The sequence below is a fragment of the Theropithecus gelada genome, chromosome 5 (assembly GCF_003255815.1).
Source record: "Theropithecus gelada isolate Dixy chromosome 5, Tgel_1.0, whole genome shotgun sequence".
NCBI classification, from domain to species: Eukaryota; Metazoa; Chordata; class Mammalia; order Primates; family Cercopithecidae; genus Theropithecus; species Theropithecus gelada.
In genome coordinates this window covers 185248035-185256053 of record NC_037672.1, presented here as the reverse complement: position 1 = coordinate 185256053, position 8019 = coordinate 185248035, and the positions used below count along the sequence as shown (strand labels likewise).

Here is an 8019-nt window from a genome sequence, read left to right as displayed (position 1 = left end):
AGGGTCTGTAATGACTAAACAATAATATATTAGAGAAAAGAAGTCAACTACAAAATTGGAATAAAAAGCATTGTGTTGTAAATAACAAAGAAGACACTTGGAAAACAGGTGCTTGTATTTACTGTCTGAATTCACCATGGACACAGGTTGGGCCGAAATGTGGAGATTTGGAAAAGAAAGGAGAACACCACAGGTTGTTCAGCAGAAAAACAACACAACCAAATTTTGGATGAGTGTGTTGAAAGAAAATTAAAAGGAAGTGAATCTATATAAAGATGAGCTCAATTTCTTAACTGAACCCACCACTAAAATCTGCTTATCCACTGAATCTTCTGTGTCAAACATAACCACTGTTCTCCCAGTCACCCGAAGCACAATTGCACCATTTGCTCCTCCCATCCCTTTACTCTGGCTCACTCCGGCCTCTCAGGGCCACTCCCCACCCCTACTCAATGGATTTGCTTCTCCCATCCCTTTACTCCGGCTCACTCCAGCCTCTCAGAGCCACTCCCCACCCCTACTCAATGAGCAGATCTTACCAATTCCACTACCTCGGTATTTCTCAAATCGAGCCCTCCCTTTCACTCCATGCCTGCTCTCTCAGTCAGATCCTGACTTTCTCTTGTTTGATCCGTTATAATATCTTGGTTCCTACTCTTTTCTCCTTGAATCCTGTGTACATCAACTCTATGTTCCACTGTGAGGAGTGACTGAAAACATAAATCTGACCAAATCATTCCCCGTGTTAGCACCTGGAAGCAGCCTAAATGACGGGCCTCAAGGAGAGTGAGAAAGACAATCAGTTGAGATGTAGCAGAAAATATTAGCAACTTTATCTTTTTTTGTTGTTTTTTTTGAGACCGAATCGCTGTGTCACTCAGGCTGCAGTCCAGTGGTGCGATCTCGGCTCACTGCAAGCTCTGCCTCCTGGGTTCAGGCCATTGTCCTGCCACAGCCTCCTGAGTAGCTGGGACTACCGGCACCCACCACCATGCCCAGCTAATTTTTTTGTATTTTTAGTAGAGACGGGGTTTCACCATGTTAGCCAGAATGGTCTCAATCTCCTGATCTCGTGATCTGCTGGCCTTGGCCTCCCAAAGTGTCAGGATTACAGGCGTGAGCCACTGCGCCCGACCAACTTTATTTTTATTTCATTCTATAAAACAAAATAATATACTTACATGTAATACATGGAGAGACCACACAACGTGCAGAGAAATTTATAAAGACATACAGATACATTAGAGGAGACTGCTTGAGAAAGTTTTACTGAATAAGTGTATAATCAAAAAAGTATGAGGCCTGCTGCTCACACCTGCAATCCCAGCACTTTGGGAGGCCAAGACAGGTGGGTCACAAGGTCAGGAGTTCAAGACCAGCCTGGCCAAGAGGGTGAAACCCCGTTGGTACTAAAAATACAAAAATTAGCTGAGCATGGTGGCGGGCACCTGTAATCCCAGCTACTCAGGAGGCTGAGGCAGAGAATTGCTTGAACCTAGGAGGCATAGGTTCCAATGAGCTGAGATCGCGTCACTGCACTCCAGCCTGGGCAACAGATCGAGGCTCCGTCTCAAAAAAAAAAAAAAAAAAAAGTCTGGAGCAGCTAGTATAAAGGCTAAAATCTGAGTTCCTTAACACGGCATGCATAGCAACCTCCAGCTTCAGCTTCCTGTCGCTCCACACAAGGAACTCTACAAACTAGTAACAGCAGTTTGTGTTTAGTTCCTTGATTCACATCGCACTATCTTATGTTTCTCTTTGTGTCCTTCCATCAGAAACACTCTTTTCACGTGTTTTTGAATGATCTTTTCAAGGATATTTGCATTGTGAACAACCTCGGAAGGTAAGGTAGCTTTTCAAATTCAATCTCCTGCAAAACCGCATTCAGTGACCATCATCTTCAAGAACCCTCTCCTGAACTTTCACAACAGGCTGAGTGCACCTCGGTGTGCCCTCAGAGCACCTGAATGTTGCTGTCACTGGCTGGGTGTGGTGGCTCACACCTGTAATCCCAGCAGTTTGGGAAGCCGAGGCAGGCAGGTCACCAGGTCAGGAGTTTGAGAACAGTCTGGGCAATATGGTGAAACCCCATCTCTACTAAAAATACAAAAATTAGCCAGCATGTTGGTGGCGGGCACCTATAATCCTAGCTATTCGGGAGGCTGAGGAACCAGAATCACTTGAACCCTGGAGGTGGAGGTTGCAGTGAGCCAAGATCACACCACTGTACTCCAGCCTGGGCAACCAAGCAAGACTCCATCTCAAAAAAAAAAAAAAAAAAAAATTGTTGCTGTTGCTGTCATCGCTTATATCCCATGCTATGAAAAATACTCTTTATACCAGGCACAGTGGCTCATGCCTGTAATCCTGACACTTTGGGAGGCCAAGGCAGGCAGATATCCTGAGATCAGGAGGTCGAGGCCACCCTGGCCAACATGGTGAAACCCCGTCTCTACTAAAAATACAAAAAAAGTGGCCAGGCATGGTGGTGCATGCCTGTAATCCAGCTACTCGGGAGGCTAAGTCAGGAGAATCACTTGAACTCGGAGTCAGAGGTTGCAGTGAGCCAAGTTCGTGCCACTGCACTCCAGCCTGGGTGACAGAGTGAGACTGTGAGAAAGAAAGAAAGAAAGAAAGAAAAAAGAAAAGAAAAGAAAGAGAGAGGAGAGAGAGAGAGAGAGAGAGAGAGAAAGAAAGAAAGAGAGAAAGAGAGAAAGAAAAGAGAAAGAAAGAAAGAAAGAAAGAAAAGAAAGAAAGAAAGAAAGAAAAGAAAGAAAGAAAGAAAAGAAAGAAAGAAAGAAAGAAAGAAAGAAAGAAAGAAAGAAAGAAAGAAAGAAAGAAAGAAAGAAAGGAAGAAAGAAAGGAAGAAAGGGAGAGAAAGACTTTCTGTGTCATGTGTCTTATGCATGTTTCTTCTATTCATTGGAAGCATTTTGGGTCAAGAATCATGTTTTATTTATCTTGGGATTTCTAGGATCTATAAGAGTATCTGTTAGAAGATTGGGACCCAGTAAATGTTTGCTGAACTCTTATATGCTAAAGAAGAAATAGTTAGAAAGCTATTATAAAAACCCAGATGTGAAATGTAAGGAGAAAAAAACAAAATTCTAGGTGCCTTGATTTTTCAATTTCATGTAAACAGTGGAGACACACTGTTAATTGTAAAGGGTCTGACGTTTACTCTGCTTACAATCTAATTAGTTACATTATCATTGTTTCATAGATGTTGGCAAAAGACACAAGACTCCTAGGTTAAAAAAGGAAAAAGTTGTATATTAAGTGGATTTGCTTCATAGCTGCGGAAGCTGGAGCTTAGGAAACTCCAATCTTTTATAACGGACATTTTACTAGTCTGTTTTCATGCTGTTGATAAAGACACACCTGAGACCGGGCAATATACAAAAGAAAGAGTTTTAATGAACTCACAGTTCCACATGGCTGGGGAGGCCTCACAATCATGGCTGAAGGTGAAAGGTACATCTTACATGGCGGCAGACAAGAGAAGAGAGCTTGTGCAGGGAAACTCCCCTTTATGAAACCACCAGATCTCGTGAGACTTATTCACTATCACGAGAATAGCATAAGACCCACCCCCATGATTCAACTACCTCCCACCAGGTATCTCCCACAACACATGGGAATTGTGAGAACTATAATTCAAGATGAGATCTGGGTGGGGTCACAGCCAAACCATATCAGGCCTCAAGTAAGTTTGCTCAGACTTTGCCCTAAAAGTAGTCATCATTTTAATTTTCCTAGACACCAAGAAAACTGCCCTCTACTGCAGCGGGAAAAGCTACCTTAACTTCCAAAGCTGTTCACAATGGCAATATCCTTGAAAAGATCATTTGCAAGAAAAGCTGCCACAGCCTCTGTTTACACAACATGTGAATATATTAAACACTCCTGAGGAATCATCTCCCAAATACAAGTAAAGTATCCTAAAATATACCAGAAGGTCCTAGAGCATTTGATTTGACTAAGCCTGTGAGAGTCTACTTAAAATGAACTGTTCTTATTTTTTCGCTTTAACGGGACTTTCACTCATTTATTAAGTTGAAAAATGATCCTCCCAGAGATCCAAAATTAATTTGAAGCTTTGAAAAATGAACTACTTTTATGCTAGAGAACAACTATTTTTACTGCCCTCGAACCCAAGTTATTCAATAACTATATTATCTGTGTATATATTTACATTCTTAAGAATAGGGATCTTTGACTCTCCCACCATGCCTACAAAAGAGGTTTTCCCTGAAGACTTATCTGAAATGGACATGTCTTGTGAAATCAGTGAGTGCCGAAAAACTGAGACTCTTGAAAACTTGTATCTGGATTTTGATGGTGATGTTGCAAAACTTGGAACTTTTGGAGTAACCACCACCAAAGCATCAAAGCCACCAAGTCCAGCAAGTACCTCCACAGCACCTAACATGACAGACTCTCCCACAGCCCCCAAAGCAGGAACTACACCTGTGGCACCAAGTGCACCAGACATTCCTGCTAATTCTAGAAGTTTATCTCAGATTCTCACAGAACAATTGCAAAAGGAGAAACAACTGGTCACTGGTATGGATGGTGGCCCTGAAGAGTGCAAAAATAAAGATGATCAGGGATTCGAATCATGTGGTGAACAGGTATCAAATTCTGACAAGCCTTTGATGCAAGGTAGTGACTTGAAAACATCTGACGCCTTACAGTTAGAAAATTCTCAGCAAACTGAAACTTCTAATAAAAATGATATGACTACAGATACGGTACACGCTGATGCTGAAGACCTGACGTTCTGGAAAACCTGGACAACTCAAAGGAAAAGGCTGTGACATCAGAAGCAGCTAAAACTGAAGACACAGTTATCTGCAGCAGTGATACAGATGAGGAGTGCTTAATTATTTGATACAGAGTATAAAAATAATAGTGATGGAAAGATAGCTGTTGAGGGTTCTACCTTAAGTTCTTGACCAGCTAGTCCAAATTCTTCCTCAGGAGAGCCTTCTGTAGGAAGCCAGACTAATACTACTTATAGTCCAGAAGAGTCATGTGTTTTTATTTTTTTTAGTTTTATTTTTTTGAGGAGGAGTTTCGCTCTTGTTGCCCAGGCTGGAGTGTGGTGGTGCGATCTCAGGTCACTGCAACCTCCGTCTCCCAGGTTCAAGCAATTCTCCTGCTTCAGCCTCCCAAGTAGCTGGGATTACAGGCATGTGCCACTGCACCCGGCCAATTTTGTTGTTGTTGTTGTTGTTATTTTTAGTAGAGACGGGGTTCTCCATGTTGGTCAGGCTGGTCTCAAACTCCTGATCTCAGGTGATCCTCTGGCCTTGGCCTCCCAAAGTGCTGGGATTACAGGTGTGAACCACTGCGCCTGGTGAGACTTGTATTTTTTTAAAAAACCTATCAAATGAGTATACAAAAAATTTGATCCAGTTGGAGAGATTTTTAAAATGCAGGATGAGCTCTTAAAGCCAATTTCCAGAAAAGTAGCCAAATTGCCCTTAATGAATTCAGAAAATTCTAAACAGTCTTCTGTTTCTGAGCAATTGTCTGTTCCTTCAGATGCCTCCGGTTGGCCAAAATTGGATGGCCTTCTGCATTTCAGAAGCCACAAGGACGACCGCCATGTGCACTTCAGGACTGTGTTGAAGACATGTCGGAACACCTAGCTCCTCAGGAAGCAAATTTTATTCGTAAGTTATTTGGCCTGCAAGACCTGTTGTTACTCATGCGCCCAGTGTCGAGAGGATGGAGACAAGACCACGTTCTTAAAACGGAAGAAACTCGGAAGACCATTTCCAGTTTATGTGCTACCAGAAGCAGAGAATCAAGCTGGTCACGGAGCTGAAGCTCTGACTGAAGGTGACGTCATTGCTCATGGACTGAAAGTTGACTGCATTCCAACAGCTATTTTATGCTGACCATATCAATGCATTTACTTCAAAGCTTTTTCTACTGGAAGGAATTACCTCAGAAGCATTAAAAGAAAAGCTTTCAGCACTCAAGATTTCCAATGTATTTAACATCCTCCAACACATTCTAAAGAAATCAAGTAGCTTACAGGAGGGTTCCTACTTGTTATCCCATGCAGCAGAAGATTCTTCACTCCTGATCCATAAGGCCTCTGATGGAAAAGTTACTAGGACAGCATACAACTCGTATAAAACACATTGCAGCCTTCCTGGTGCACCTTCCAGTCTCTCAGAGTTCCCTGGGTCCCATTAGATCCCAGCCTGTCATGACCGTATCATATCCATCATGATAGAATACCTTGTACGTTTGCACCTAAATCACCGGATACCACAATACAACAAAAGGTTGGTGGACCGAGAATGCCTACGGGAGGCCACAGGAATCCAGTTTCCATAGACACCAAAAGCAGTTGTTTGCCTGCTCAGCAAGTTGAAACTGAAGGAGTGGCTCCGAATAAAAGAAAAATAACTTGAGGACTGCACCATGGAAAATTAAATTAAAAAAAAAAAGTTATAGCAATGTTTGAGAAAAGTCTGAGGGAAAATATGACTAAAAGCTCAGCAGGCAAGAGGAACATTTTTCCTGTAGTATCCTCAAGAGTTCTTAGAGTGTTTGAAAAAAACCTGTTGGCTCTGTGAAGGAATGCTTCAACTGAAATGGAATGTTGGCCGGGCGCAGTGGCTCACGCCTGTAATCCCAGCACTTTGGGAGGCCGAGGCAGGTGGATCATTAGGTGAGGAGATCGAGACCATCTGGCTAACACGGTGAAACCCCGTCTCTACTAAAAATACAAAAAAACTAGCCGGGCGAGGTGGCGGGCGCCTGTAGTCCCTGCTACTCGGGAGGCTGAGGCAGGAGAATGGCATGAACCCGGGAGGCGGAGATTGCAGTGAGCTGACATCGCGCCACCGCACTCCAGCCTGGGCGGCAGAGCCAGACTCCATTTCAAAAAAAAAAAAAAAAGGAACGTTATGCTGTTCACTCTTAAAGTTTAAAGAGCATGTTGACATGTTTTAACATTATCATGGCAGGGAAATCTATAAAGAAGAAAAATATTTTTACATTAAACCTTTTCTAGAAATTATAAATAGAAAAATAATTTGATTTTTTATCAAGAATGAAACATCAAAATATATTATGCTATATTGCCAATCTGTTGAGACTGACTCAAAGGATTAAATATTGCCACTGTTGAAGATAATTATGAGCATCGCAAACCTTGTTTCTGACCCATTTTGATAGTTTTTATATACTCCTTTAAAATGATGAATGTTGGCCGGGCGCGGTGGCTCAAGCCTGTAATCCCAGCACTTTGGGAGGCCGAGACGGGCGGATCACGAGGTCAGGAGATCGAGACCATCCTGGCTAACATGGTGAAACCCCGTCTCTACTAAAAATACAAAAAACTAGCCGGGCGTGGTGGCGGGCGCCTGTAGTCCCAGCTACTCGGAGGCTGAGGCAGGAGAATGGCGTGAACCTGGGAGGCGGAGCTTGCAGTGAGCCGAGATCGCGCCACTGCACTCCAGCCTGGGTGACACAGCGCGAGACTCCGTCTCAAAAAAAAAAATAAATAAATAAAAATAAAATAAAATAAAATAAAATGATGAATGTTGCAGGTTAATAAAGTTAGTACCTTTAAAACTTGGTGAAATACCATTACAGAAGCCAAAACTAAAGACTCCCTGCCTCTGAAAAAAAGGGAATGTTTTTCTTCCTTTCCTTTATTTATTTTTGGTTTACATATTTAATTATAACCTGTAACACTATATTATTTATTCAAAATTGCTTCTAGACATATCATTGATCAATATTGTCCTATCCAGATGTCATCAAGAACGCTGATTAGAGGTGCCTAGTGCTCTCCTACTCCACAAAGGACCAAAACAATTAGAAAAGAACACATCAAATAGAGTATATAGGAGGAAACACTGTAATTCAGCAAGAAAGCGATAAAGACCTTCTGATGCATGGAGACTGGAGATGGCAGCATAAAGAGGGAAATGAAGGGCCTGGCTGGAATTGGCTCATCCCAAGAGATACTCCTCACCACAGAGAAAG

At 42.4% G+C, this 8019-nt stretch overlaps 1 pseudogene; it reads left to right on the top strand.

Moving 5' to 3' along the window:
* The first annotated feature begins 4229 nt into the window (after window positions 1-4229).
* LOC112624406 lies at window positions 4230-6434 on the top strand (annotated as a pseudogene).
* The last annotated feature ends 1585 nt before the right edge of the window (window positions 6435-8019 follow it).